At 43.6% G+C, this 14053-nt stretch overlaps 1 protein-coding gene and 1 long non-coding RNA gene across 4 annotated transcripts in view; both read left to right on the plus strand.

The window, feature by feature from the left end:
• The first annotated feature begins 1538 nt into the window (after window positions 1–1538).
• On the plus strand, window positions 1539–11769 carry LOC116652886. 2 transcript variants are annotated; one of them, XR_004306074.1, is made up of 4 exons: window positions 1539–1824; window positions 2193–2330; window positions 10119–10313; window positions 10938–11769. It is a non-coding gene; the product is annotated as an uncharacterized LOC116652886 (long non-coding RNA). The 2 variants fall into 2 exon arrangements; XR_004306075.1 differs by having other exon boundaries at window positions 1729–1824; window positions 2190–2330.
• A 1381-nt stretch (window positions 11770–13150) lies between these two features.
• ELMO1 (engulfment and cell motility 1) overlaps window positions 13151–14053 on the plus strand; it is a 274768-nt gene continuing 273865 nt past the window's right edge. The window contains exon 1 of one of the 2 annotated variants that reach the window (XM_032442431.1): window positions 13151–13169. The gene's annotated coding sequence lies outside the window, so the exon portion shown is untranslated. Of the gene's footprint in view, window positions 13170–13503; window positions 13905–14053 lie in introns of those variants that run through there. The other variant, XM_015854222.2, reaches the window with a different exon arrangement.

Below are 14053 nucleotides of genomic sequence, written 5' to 3' on the forward strand. Positions count from 1 at the left end.
GATCAGAAGGATCATCAGCAGGGGCCAATGTAATTTCTTACCATGGGAAAGCAATGCTCACTGCTCCCACGCAGTATATGTTTTTGTTCCTTTTTTTTTCCTAAAGCATCTATCCTGTCAGTGCTAAGGAGGTCTTGTAGGATACAGGAATGGTATAATTTACTGACATACCTTCTTGATATTTCAGAGAATAGAGCATCTCTCCTGAACTCCTGATTCCCTATTGCACTTTTATAATGCAATCACATTGACAAATACTGCACATTCATTAAACTAGCAGGAGCAGAAGAAGCTTTTAGGTACCTTTATTAACTGTATTGTTGTTCTGCAGCTGAGTATTCCTGGAAAGAAAATGATTAGAGACAAAATATGAGTCCACTTTGCTTCCCTTCCTGGACAGCTACAATTATCCAGGGTTCATGTTTGTTATATCTTCCTAACCATTCTGGATGTTGTAACTGGCAAAATATGTGACTCAACCAAGCTAATGACAGAGCAGTTTCTAACAGCACTCCTTGAGACAGGACATGGGCAAAAAGCATTCATTATCTGTGGATTATTGGCATTCATTCCTGGCACTCAGGTATATAGGAATCTCTAAAAACACTGCTAACCAACCACTGCTAACCACAGCTGATCTTCAAGGTAGAACTATGGAACACAGCTTACTGGCCCTGTGATAGGTAACATGATATTTCTCTGTGAATTTTCATTTAGAGAAGAGAAATTCTATCAGTTCAGTCAGGATCAAATAGAGAACTTCAAATGATTCCTTCAAGTGAGACTTGAAGATAGGCGCTAGGAAGGTACATTTGTTTCACTCACAGGATGATGGGAGAGTAACGGCAGTTTGTGCTTTGCTAGTGCACGTCTGTTTGTTTTAGAGCTGTAACATTTTGATCAAAAATAAGTCAGAGGAATGAAAAAGTTCTGCACATATCCACACCAGTATGACAGTGTGCTTTCATATCAAATGGAAACTGGAAACAAGGGTGGGCTGAAGCACTGTGCTGGCTGCAGGCACAGACAGCATCTCCTGGAGCACTGCAAAGTAGCTGTGTAGCTTCATGCAGCTTCTGTGTAATGCCGTGCAGCAACAGCAGCACAGTGGGCAGGCAGAGACCCCAGCCTCTTGTAGGCCTTGTAGGACGAATCCCCCAGCCAGCAGCCAGCAACCTGTTATTCCGACAGGTTTATTGTTCCACTAGTTTTGCAGGGAGAGATGAGCTGAGAATAGGAGTTGCCCGGGGACATTGTGTTCTGCTGGAACAGAAGAAATCCCTCCAAACAGGCTTCTAGTTGTGAACCCAACATACTGCAACATACTGTGAGCTCATCCAAACATTAACAAAGGAGAAAGAGCAATTCCAATAACCTTAAGCTTGCCACTGTTGGCAGAAGTGCAACTACACCATATTACACCAGATGAAGTTCTGCCCCTTCTCAAAGATAAGAAATCCAGAAAATGCCCCCCTCCCCCTGCCCTCCTCTCCCCCAGCCAGTGAAGCGACTCTGGATATTCAGTAGAGCATATCAATACCAAACTCAGCCCATTGTTCTCTGGTTTGTTCTTGTTTCTTAGACACAAAACAAAACCATGTCCAAGCAGCAGCCCCCAGCTGTGCTATTGTACAGGACCGTGACACTCAGGGACACGTGGTTGGCACTTGGAGGTGTCTCCAGACAGACATCAGAAATCACAAGCAACTTTCAGAAACAAGCTCTGCTAATGATGTTACCGAGGCTGTGGCAGTTCTTGTCGAGATTATTAAATGAAAAGGTGTTTTCATTAGGATGGAAATTCTGGTCCTGCTGAAATCAGAGGTGAGGATTTAATCAGGCTGATTGGAGCCCACATTCCTTATTTGTGTCTTAACAGCTTCACTGCTCATTCTCCAGAGTAAAAATAAAAAAGCAAATTTTGGGGGAACATTCTATTTGCTTTTCCAAGTGATTCTTGATTCTTGTCCCCTCTAGCTAGCAGAAAATCTGCATGTAGATCCCATTTGTGGGTTATGCTCTTGCCTAAGGAAATAAATGGGGAAAAGAAGAACAGGGCAGAACTCCCTTTCCATTGTCTAACAAGCAGTTGTGCTTCCAGAGCCAGCAAACCCAGTTGTCTTAATTGAATGAATAATGTTTTTCCACTATTCTTGATCCTCTATAAATTAATTACTAATTGTTTTCAGCAGCACCCATCTGTGACAAGCATGATCAGGAGACTGAGATCACTCTGAATTTACACCAAATGCAACAGGAGAGAGAGAACAGCTGCCACAAGGTTTTCTGATTTGGAGAAAAAGGGCTTTGAAGCTGATTTATGTCCCCAGGTGAGCAGATGTACAGTGCAAAACCATCCTCTGTGAATCACATTGTGTTTATCAATTGTCTCACTGATGGGCTTTGCAGAATAAATTGAGTTTGCTTTGGTTCTTTCATCCCAGTAACCTTGCTTAAAACTATATAGCCACTTCCTAGGAGCTCTTTGGTTCCCTATTTTCAGTTCCTTCTTTTTTTTCCCTACCTTTTCCAGAACTCTCCTCAAGGTTATTCTTTCATTTTAAGGTCTCCTTCTATCTCACATAAAAGAGATGACTGCAAATGCAGCACCTCAAAAGGAACTGGCTCTGAACTGCTCATCACCTAGGGAAAATATACTAAAAGGCTCTTGAGAACAAACTGCAGAGAGAAATTGGCAACTGTAGAGCTGATAAAACTACGCAGGTACTGCAAGTACATTGGGGTTTGTAAAACATACTGTTTTCAGAAATTCCAGAACAGAACTGCTACAAAAATGTGACCCTTCTTTGTAACATATTGTATATTTTAGGTCAACAATGTGCTCTGTAAGCTTTTCATCCTGAGAAAAGACCCCAGAGATTGAGTCAATAGGCTTGGTTGGGAATAATAGAGTTTCTCTGATCCTGTGGAAGTGTTCCAGTGTTCTGTTTTTCTTGCAAACATATACAGCATCCCACATCAGATAGGTCTGTTCAAGACCTGTGATTGCAGCAGGCAGCCAAGCACCAGACCCTCAGCAGGAAAAAAACAACTGAGGCCCCATGATTTTAATGTGTGGCAGCGGAGTCATGCCATTCCAGCACCCAGCCCCCTCATCTTGGGATGCAACTAATTACAGCGAGTAATTAGATTTCCTCATCCCTTCCAGATTGACTCTGTAATCTATTTTTACTATCCTTGCAACAATAGGCTGTCTGAAACTATCCAGAAGCCCCTGCCCTATAGTGTTCCTTTTAAGAAAGGCATTCCTATTTCCAATCTCAACATCATCAGGCTGAAAATAAAACAAACTAACAAAAGAACAAAAATAACAACAACAACAACAAAAAGAAATAAATCCCTATGGCTTTATTTGTAAATTCTTCAGAGAAGGAGAAAACGGATTTTCCAGTACCTTCATACTTCACAGGGGGTCTTTGATGTTCCTGTTTTTCTGTATAAAAATTGACTTTGCAATGATAGGAAAACCTGGAAGAAGCATGCTGACAATGAGACTGTGCAAAAGAATAAGAGCGGTAACTCTTCACTTAGCCCATCTCTGGAGGAAAAGTAACACCTTCGAACAACAAGCAGCTGCCTGCCCCACACCAGGCATGCTGCCTTAATTACAGCACAGCTGGCAGCACTCGGGTTCACAAGCAATCTGCAGCACAGTGTATCCAACTGCATGGTGCAAATCGGCGTGAACGCTCCCTTTCCAGCCCTCTGCAAGGTGTCTGTGTTTCTGACACGTGTACACTCCTTGTTTAGATACTGTGATCGTATAAAGCAAGAACCAAAAGCCAACCCCTTGGAAAATATTTTTAAAGTGTTTCAATGAATTTCTGATTTCCACAAGAGTTTGTAATGGGATGTTGAGGCAGCTTAAAGGAGAGGAAAGGCGATGTTTGCTGTGTCAGATGGCATGAACAGTTATCTCTAAGCAGACACTTTGATCCTGTGAACGTGCAAGGTGCAAAGAGAGCAAACAAGCAATAATCTTTCCTAAGGCACTGAGTGAGTGCTGGAAGGTTCCCAACTAGTAATGTGTGATCTCCTGAGAGAGGACTGTCCAGAGCAGCAGGTAAAAAGCAAGCAAAAAATAAAATAAAATAAAACCCATCAGCAGCCATTAGGGTTAGCTGTTTTAACATTTATGAAAGAATTTGCACTGCAAAATCCAAATGGCAGTGCTGAGGGCTCATCACCACAGAGAACAAAGCTCTTACAGATGAACAGGATGAGCAGAAAGATACATTTTATCAGCTGGGGAAATAGGACTCAACTGGGTTTTGTGTTGCTGTGCCTTCGTCTTGCTGTTTTATTGATGAGTGTGTGTCAGAGCCCAGGAGTTGAAGTAATAGGATGGCAACAAGTCATGGGAAAGGAGATCTTGGGAGAAAAAATAAATGAAATCACTTGGCTCTTGTGTAAATATCTTTTTGATGATGAGATAGGTGACGGAAGATACAAGGGCCACAAAGCTGCTTCTGTTCTGAGATCAAATAAGCCTCCCACTATCATTCCAAAACCACAAAGCCTTGGACAAATATGATGACTAAGAGGGAGAGAAAGATGACCTGATGGCTGGTAAAGCACTAAGATGAGCAGGCCAGGTAGAGATGAAGAACCAAATATAGCAAGCAAAGTGCACATAAACAAAAAGGAAAACTGCCACCAGCATGACTGGGAATAATGCTACCAAAGAGGTGAGTGGCAAAAGAATGAGGTTCATCTGTTTTGGGGGAGTCCCAGGATGGATTTGATTTCCTGCTTACAGAGACTGCAGTGCTCCTTTAGAAACTCTTTTATCTTTTCTCAGCAGCAGCTCCAGAGAATTGAAAAGAAAAAAAGAAAAAAAAAGAGCAGAAATGTGTTTAAATCACCTCAGAGATGAGACAGACCTTTATAACACTGAGAACCAGCCACAGGGAAGTGAAGCCATAAATATTGCCACACTAAACCAACTGTAAAGAGGCTCACTTCATTCCTTGTGATCCGAATATATTTCTGGGAGTAAGCAGTGCAAGAAGAAGGAATGACATTGAGGCATTCACTGTAGGAGAATCAAGTGCATGAACATGGCACATCAGAAAAGCAGTGATGGAAAAGCCAAGCAATGCAGTTGGAATAAGCAGTGAGATAAAGGTAGAGAAAGCTTCTGGCCTAAGTGCAGATGAACAAAGTCGTTCATTCCATCAGCTTGTTTTCTGCTGTTGTTTGACTTCTGTTATGCTAAAGGAAGAGCAATTTAGTTACAATCTCTGAAAATTACCAAGACCTGGTCAAAGCTACCAGATTCTGCTTCAATATCTCTTTTCAAGTTTTAAGAAAAAGCACTACAAACCAACCAAGAAAAATCCCCCACCCCCCCCAACCCCAACAATCAGACCTGTGATGTCTGAAATGTTTGACTAACAATACAGGACACAGAATGAAGTCAAAGCTAATCCCGCAGAGGGAAATGTAGATAATAATGCCAGTATCAAAACAAGATACGGATACATTACGAGATAGATCATAGCCAATTAGAATCATAGCAAGGGGTGTTAGGTTTCCTTTGATGATCAGTATTTCTTTCAAACAAATAACTGGCTGATTTCTCACAAAAAGCAGTAGGGAGATGGGTAGGCACTGTGGAAATTTCAGCCACAGAAAATCCTCAGCCCAGACAAGTGTTTCAGGCTAAGATGTGAACACCTATGCCTGTAGAGCAACTGATACTGAAGTATGTGGACCTGGGACTGCCACCTGAGGATGTCCCTCTTCTGGCGTGTTAAAACCCACCTGCTACTAAGGAGGATGAGCATTCCTCAAATAAATTTGGAAGCCAGAAGAGTCCAGTTTCTAGCTGGGACAGAACAGTGTCTGCACCATCTTCAAACAGGTGGCCTAATATGGAAGGGCTGCTTACTTCTCAGAGAAAGCTTCTCATCCTTTCCCTTATCTTGACAGTGCTTTAGACTCTGTTTCCCAATAGAAAGGGAAGATATTCTAAAAGGAGTCAAGATTATGTTCACATCAAGTCAACTGCCAAACCCAGATGCCAGCAGTGCACCCAACACAATACAGGGACTGAGAGCTGTTCTCAATGCATGTACAGCTCACATGCATATAGAAGGACAAACACTGTGGGGGAAGAAATAAGCAAAACAGAAAATCAAATAATTCCTAGGATGATCAAACTTTCTGTAATTCAGCCAACCTAAAAGCCTGTGAGAGGGCAAATTTCCCAGAAAAGTTTCCGAGGAAACAGTATCATCTCAAAGATGTTTGAACGGGGAGGATGAGTTATCCTATTTAAGGGCTTAAAAAAAAAAGACTTAACTCTGCCAGTAGGAAACATCTTCATTGCTTCCTTTAGAAAGTTTATCATACTCTTAATCAACGAGTGTACTGCACTGATGTCCATAGAAGTAATCCAGACTCAACAATATCATCCCTTAGAAAGTGCTGTCTTGATGGGCAGGCTTTATATGTTTAGCAAGCTTGAATTTGTTGCACTCCATGTTTCCAGTGGATTCTCCCATATGTCACAGCTGATGTAAAAGAATATATGTCCTGAGAAATTGATGAGCTAACTAACAAAAGCTTGAGAACAGTCTTCTTGCTGTTCTGATGCTGCACAAATTTTTGCAGCAGAGGATCACAGCGTTGATTTTTATCTTAAATCATAAATAGTTGCTTTCTGTAAAGCCTTTGACAGCTTGCCTTGGTTAGTGTAGAGGAATATTATACAAGATGACAAAGCAAACATATGCTCAAGGATCTGTTCAAGATGCTAATTGCAACAGGGCATGAGGACAGGTGTGGGAACACAGCATAGCGAGCTACTTTCAGTAACAGAGACGATCAGATTCCCCATAGGTTTTCTGAAAGTACTCTGTGATACTATCAGAGACGGGAATGAGAAGAGAAAGCAGAACTGGCAGCATTTTAAGATATTTTACACTGCTGCAAGACAGCGGGGAACCCTGGTTCATAAAGTCGATCAACGTTATCGTTTCTTCTCTTTGAACACTCACAGCCAGAACAGAAGCTTTGCCATCCTGTTTCTCCATCTGTACACTGGTTCCAAATGAATTGCCTGCACTAGTGGATGCTGAAGAGAGTAAGTGCTTCCACACCACAAAACAGTGCTTTTTTAAAGAAAACCTTTAAAATAAAACCATGGCCATCTGTCAGGGGAAAGCACAGATATGCTTTTAACCTCCAGAAATCTTTGCAGACATTGACTAATTAGCCCTTGCAACATAAGAGGGCTGATTTTTTCCCAATTTAGAGTGGGAAGTCAGCAGGGGCATCTTGTATCCCGGGGCAAGAATTAAGGCTCCCTGTGAGGCAGGGATATTGCAGTCTTTTTGTAGTGGCCAACAACACTTCCAAGTGGGGTGTGTGAAGTTAGGCACTTCTAACCCTGCTTACACACTCCTGATAACTGAAAGGCTTGTTTTTTTCCACAAGTGCTGCACATCCAGATGCTCCCATTGATTTTATAAATACTAAATGTCCAACTTGAATAGGAGTTGCAGGTGCTCAATCCGTTGAATGTAATGCCATTAAAAAAGGGTGTGAATTAGAGCAACTCAAGTAAAGTGTCCATCCATTTGTTAGCTGAACTGGAAAATTCTTCCCATGCTCTAAATCCTTTTGAGTTGATCTGAAAAATGTTTTCTTTTTAATCAAAATAACTCCTTATCCTATGCATTTTTATTCTGTGTTGAATAGAACACTCCATTACACTTTCTGCGTTGCTTTAAATAACAAGAACTTTAGGCAGCTTCAGACTTGAAAAATCATCAGATTTCCTCTATCATTTAGAATTGCCAGATTAAAACCTTCCCCTTTGTACATATATATATGTACAAATATATATATACTGGTCACACTAGCAGAATGATGGTTGCTCTCTGGTGAGAGCTTTGGATTCATGGTCTGCTGGGGAGGCTCAGGACCCACAGCCTCCATCCCTTGCCCCTTTGCTGCAGGTTATCAGCTTTGAAGCAGAGACTATTTGCTGGGGAAAAGATCACTGAAAACAGAGGTGAGAATTCTTAAAAATGGAATGTAGGAGAAATGTAATGCAGTGCCCATGAAAAATGTATACATGGTCTGTAACTTCTGCAAGGTCTCGACACTGACAGTTGTTGAATAAGGTGAAGAAGGCAAAAAGGGAAAGCCAAAAGGAGGTGTGAAAAATGGATGATATAAGTATTCCAGAGAAACACATTGACACAGAGGTGTGCAAGAGTGGTTCATCCCTCCACTGGGTTACAACACAACAGGATATTCCCAATGTGAACTCAGCTCTTCAGAGGAACATAAATGAACCTGCAGTCCAATGGTGGTGTAATTGAACATATTGCTTAAGTCTTTGCAATTTCTCTGCAGATTCACATATATTGCAGTGGATTCTTTTGAAAACTGCAGTCCAATTTTGTGTGTGTTTGTCCTATGTGAACTAAGTGAATGCTATTTAGGATATGGAGCTAAAGAATATATGTTCAAGGTTTAGGATGCTCAGATGAGTACTTTGTAAACAGCTCTGATGCCTAAAGATTTTATTTTTTTTTTTTTTGCCATGGGTAAGAAATGGTTTTCAAGCATGAACAACACTGAACATCAAGAAATGTGCAAACTAAAGTATGACAACAGAAAAAAATATTTTATAGGCAAAGTGATTGTTCGTAATAATTAAATAATAAATGCAGATAAAGAAAAGGCTAAGTGCAAATGATGGAATGCATTTGGGAGTGCACTGTACAGCTTCTGAAGCTGCTGGAGAGCCACATACACACATGAATCCATCACCACATTAGCAAAGCAGCCATCCAGGGCATCTCTGAGCAGTGAGCTTGCACTCTTCCTACCACTTTGCTGCCGACAATTGCTTTTTATCAATTAGTATTAGGAAAGGATTAAAATGGAAGGTAGAACGAATAGTCTCTTATTTGCAGCAAGGAAGCCACAAATCCATCAACAGCCTTGTGAATGAGCCCTTGGGAGGGTTTATTTGTGCAGCAGTATTCTTTGTGCTTCAGTATGGGACAGAAAGATTTGGCCTTGATTAGCAGCAAAGCAAGCTGTGCTTTGCTGGAGAGAACGTTGTTACTTCTGTTACACTCTATATTTGCCTGTTTTCCCCCTGTGCCAAAGCCCATGTTCAAGAGATAGGAAGGCATTTACCCTCAGTTTGTGGGTGCTGAGCTGCATCCATAGCTTATTGCAGTATAAGTGACACTGCTGTTACTCAGGAAGATGGAAAGGTTTTTTAATATTTAAGATCACGTATTAGCAGTACATGATGTGGTTGGCATCCCTCAGACCTCAACTGCACATACAACACAGCTGCTCAATTGATTAAAATAGGCTGCTTTTATCAAATATTAATCCACTTAGAAAACAAGCTGACTAAAATCTGGTGAACATTCAAGGTTTGTAGCCTGTTGAAGGAGTGGACAGCCCCCCAGTTTTGTGCCTTTTCACATCTAAGTGTTCTATGGTTTATGCACTGTCCAGTGATGTGATTACCTACAAATCAAACAGAATGGTAAAGTGGTGAAGGAGCAGAAACTTCAATCAAAACGTGCTGAGTTTCTTCACAAGGTTAGGATTATTAATAGTAACTGTGCTGCAGTGGTATCAAGAGACCCTACATGAAACTGGAGCTGAAATTTGTGTTACCTACAAATAGAGAGGGAAAAAAAAAAAAGAAGTCTTAGAGAAGTTATAGCTTAAATTAACAAAGCTAAAATAAAGTTTAGAACAGAAGGAAAGAGAAACCCAGGGTAGGAAGTGCATTCCTAAAGCTGGTATGGTTCACCCACAATTGTATGGGGGATTAAGGGCTCTTGGGACAATTCCCCAACTGCCCAGCTCTATCTTATAAAAAGGAAGAAAACAAGATGAGTAAGGAAGATATTGACCCTTAAATGTGGTCAAAACAAGTAGGAGGCTGTATCATAATACGTTAATCTAATGACTGACATAAGGAATGTCACTGTGTGGTAGAGAAGAAACACAAGATGCAGCAAACAACTCATGTTATGTCTTAAAAACGTGATTAGAATTTCTCTTCTGTTTTCTCCAAGGACTTTTTTTACTGTCTCTCCTTCTAGCCAGCTCCTGTCAGGCATCTGATCTTGGAGCTACAGAGGACCCAAGATCCCTTGTCACCTCTGTGAAACTCTTCTCACTCATTACTGACGAGCTGCTGGTGTTGCACAGGGCAAGTGGAAAGTATCTGCCAGCATCCAGGGACAGGTGATTGGCAGCATGTCCCTCTCACAGGCACTGATGGAAGCGTTTTCCTGGTAAGATTCAATGTCACGGAAAGTCAATGGTCTGTAAGCTAAGATGACTGCTAATCAACTGTAGGTAAATCACTAACCACTTGCTAGTTCAGCTAGTTAGTTGAAGATGATCCAGAACTTTTCCTACAAACGGGAACCTATGCTGGTTTATTGGAATTTAAAGGGATGTTCAGAACTATCAGGATCAGCTGCCCCTGCTGCAGAGCCTTTCCCTAAACCACAACCTGCCCCTCCCCTAACACAGCTCCATGCCATTCCCTTGGGCCCTGTCGCTGTCACACAGAGCAGAGCTCAGCGCTGCCCTCCGCTCCCTTTGAGGAGCTGCAGCCGCAGTAAGGCCTCCCCTCAACTCCACTGCTCTGCGCTGAGCAGACCCAGGGATCTCATCTGCTCCTCCACGCATCTTGCCCTCTAGAGCCTTCCCCATCTTTGTAGCCATTCTTTGGCCACAGTTCCAATAGTTTTATGTCCTGCTTGTACTGTGACACTTAAAACTGCACACATTACACCAGTGCAGTGGAGAGAAGCCAACAGAAGTTGCCTCCATCTGCAGCTTGCTAAGCTTCAACATTGCATTGCTGTTTGTCTCATTTTTAAACTTAACGAAATTTTTGCTTTTCCTAGGTTTTTCTCCTTCAAACAAAGTGACAAAATTACAGATTTATTGTTCATGAGCTCCTAAAGAGGTACTTCATAGGCATGCATGAGTGTAGAGCAGCAAGAAAATGGCAGTCAGAGCAGTTTGTGGAGATCTGTTTGTCTGTAACGAAGCACAGTAGGTCATTGGCATGACAACTATGACAGCCATTCTTGACCTCTTCATTTTCCTGCTTGTATATGCTTGGATTTCATAATTGGTGCGATGATTATAAATATTACAGCTTCCCTATCATAATTCTTAACAATTTATTTTATTATAAATCTGCCCAGACGAGATGGTAATGAGTCCATAAAAAGATCTAAACTGCTCGTTAGAATAGCATCGTTCACAGGTTAATTAAAACATGCCTTCTATGTGAAGTATTTATTTCTTCATTAAGCTGGCCATTCTGCAAAGGCTGTCTTCTTTTCTATGTATGTTTTATACAAACGTATATCCAGCGACAGATTTACAGGTTGAATAGATACACTAAACTCAGTCATAATAACACTCACATCATTAGGAGCCTTGAGTACTCTTTGCTGGATGTTCACTAGATGCGTGCATGAACATAAAATTCCTACACATATAGGCCTGCAAGAGCAAACCGCTGACTCTGCAAGAGTGAACTGATGACTACAGTTTAAGACTGGAGATTTGTGAGCATGCTGCAATTTAGAGAAATAAGCTTGAATTTTCTGATACAGTCCATTTTTACTGACGTCACTGTGAATTTAGGTCAGATCTTCAAGACCTGTACAGAAATATCTGACAGGTCACAATTGCATGTAGGCATGCAAATGTAAATGCCCTTACTTGGACACAAGAGACAGCTAGCATTGCCATAATAAAGGGAAACTGATCTGTGGCTTCTAAAAAGACCAAATGCAGCAGTACTTCATATCACAGCTGGCACTTTGGTATGCTTAAAGATTATGAATAAGATTCTTTAGTAATCGTACTGCATACAATTAAAATATTGATATTATTAAGGATGATGCATAGAGCCCATAAGCACAATATAATCCATCCATCCTTGCCAATGAGCTTAACAGAAGCCATCTTGGATAATCAGTGCCTCAGGAAAGCTTGGCCAGAAATACTGTGACAAAACTCTGCTTTCCTCCAAAATTGCCAGGAGCTCTTTCATCTCAGGATCTAAGGTTTTCACTGGCAAAAAATGACTAATGGCTGTGATGCTCTCTATGTTTTGGGACAGCCACACTGAGGTTTCCCCAGGCTGGGTTTCAGCAGGTGACTGGCACCCCTGTGCTATCCTGAGATGCTCCTGTCGTCAGAGAGCTAATCAGGACACCAGTCCTTCCTGGATTTACTTTTTTTTTTTTAAGGTTGCAGACTAAATAGCCACATCAATTAAAATGCTTAATTCTGTGTGTTTTCTGTTCCTGCACTCCCTCTTCTGGCTTTATGGAATTATTTAGCAAACTTCTTATGCTCACAACAGCAGAACAACTCCAGTAAGTTATGACACAGCACAGTTAGAACAACGGCACGTGTTTGGCAGCAGACACCATGGGAAGGACTGCCACTAAATAAATTAGAACATGACCACAGCATCCACACACTTCAGTAAATACACGTTCCAAGCAAGTTTTGGAGAGAAGAAGCATAGTGCTATTGGAGCAACAGTTGCAATGCTGTCAGTGGGTGAGCAGGGGGCTCACTGGGCCATTAGGAACACTAGAGACGCTTTGATAAGTGGCTTCATAACACAGAATCATAGAATCCTTAAGGTTGGAAAAGACCTCCAAGATCATCAAGTCCAGCTGTCAACCCATCATCAATCTTGCCCACTAACCGTGACCCTCAGTGCCACATCTGTGTGTTTCTTGAACACCTGCAGGGACGGTGACCCCACCACTCCCCTGGGCAGCCCGTGCCATTGCCTTACCACTGTTTCAGAGAAGAAATGTTTTTCTAAAGTAATTACTACGTGGACCTTGTATTTTCAGTTTCAGACTTTAACAAAGCAGTGTAAGAAGGTACTCTGAAATGTATATCGACCATAGGAACCAACACATTCCAGTCTGGCTTCTCTGTGGATTTTACCACTGGGGGAGGGCCCAAAGCCCAGTTGCTCTGATGAAGAGTCTCGTAACTGTGGGGAATTCCTGCCGTGGAGATGCCTCAGATGCTATGCAGAACCACACAGTGCCTGTGCTCCGCTCTTATAAATACAGCAGCGCGTGGCTCAGGTGAGTCATGCCACTTTCTGCCTCACGCTCAATTAATTGCTCAGAGCTCATGTACCGTTACGTGACATGTTGCAGCCTGCAGGACTCACTTTTGCCAGTTCTTGTGCCACAAGTCTTTCTTGTGACGGAGGTGCAGCCCTGTGGGGTGCCTGCGATGCTGTGGGGCCAGGAGCCTCTGAGCACCGCTGTATGTCACCGCTAGCAGTGCGAGGCTGGGCGGTGAGCTGAGGGGCTCCCAGCCGTGCCACTGCCGCCCCCTCCCGGCCGGGCCGGGCGCGGTTGTGCTCGGGGCTCCCCGTGTGGGGCTCGGAGCTGCTCGCTATAGGGTCGGGGCGTAGCGACACGCGTGGCAAAGTGCCCGCCGCGGGGCCGAGCGGCGGTGTGGGTTCTGATGGTTAAAGGAAGTAAACCAACCGTGCTGTACAGGCAGGGAGGACAGCGGGAGCTCTCGGCAGGAGCCGTGCGGGAGGAGGCACAGCCGTGGCCGAAGAGAGGCGGCTGGGCCCGTCCCGTCCCCGCAGGTGCCGGAGCCCCGCGGGCTGCACATCGCGGCCCGGCCAGCAGGAGGAAGGAAGAGGAAGTGCGAGCGGCGGCGGCGGGGGACCGCGGGTCCGGGGCCGCGGGATGGGGTAGCGCCGCTCGCCGCGCTCCAGGGTGCCGGGGAAGGGGGCACGGCTGCGGCTGGCTCCGCTCAGCGGCAGCGAGCTGCGGGCACGGGGCTGCCCGCTGCAGGAGGTAGGCGGGCGGGCGGGCTCGGGGCTGCGACGAGCGACGGGACGGGGCAGGGCAAGGTAGGGCGGGTGGCGAGCTCCGCACCTGCCCGCAGCGGGGTGGGCACGGCGCCCGGGGGAGCAGCGGTCGTTGCCGCGAGGAAGAGGAAGCGC

Source organism: Coturnix japonica, chromosome 2 (genome assembly GCF_001577835.2).
Source record: "Coturnix japonica isolate 7356 chromosome 2, Coturnix japonica 2.1, whole genome shotgun sequence".
NCBI classification, from domain to species: Eukaryota; Metazoa; Chordata; class Aves; order Galliformes; family Phasianidae; genus Coturnix; species Coturnix japonica.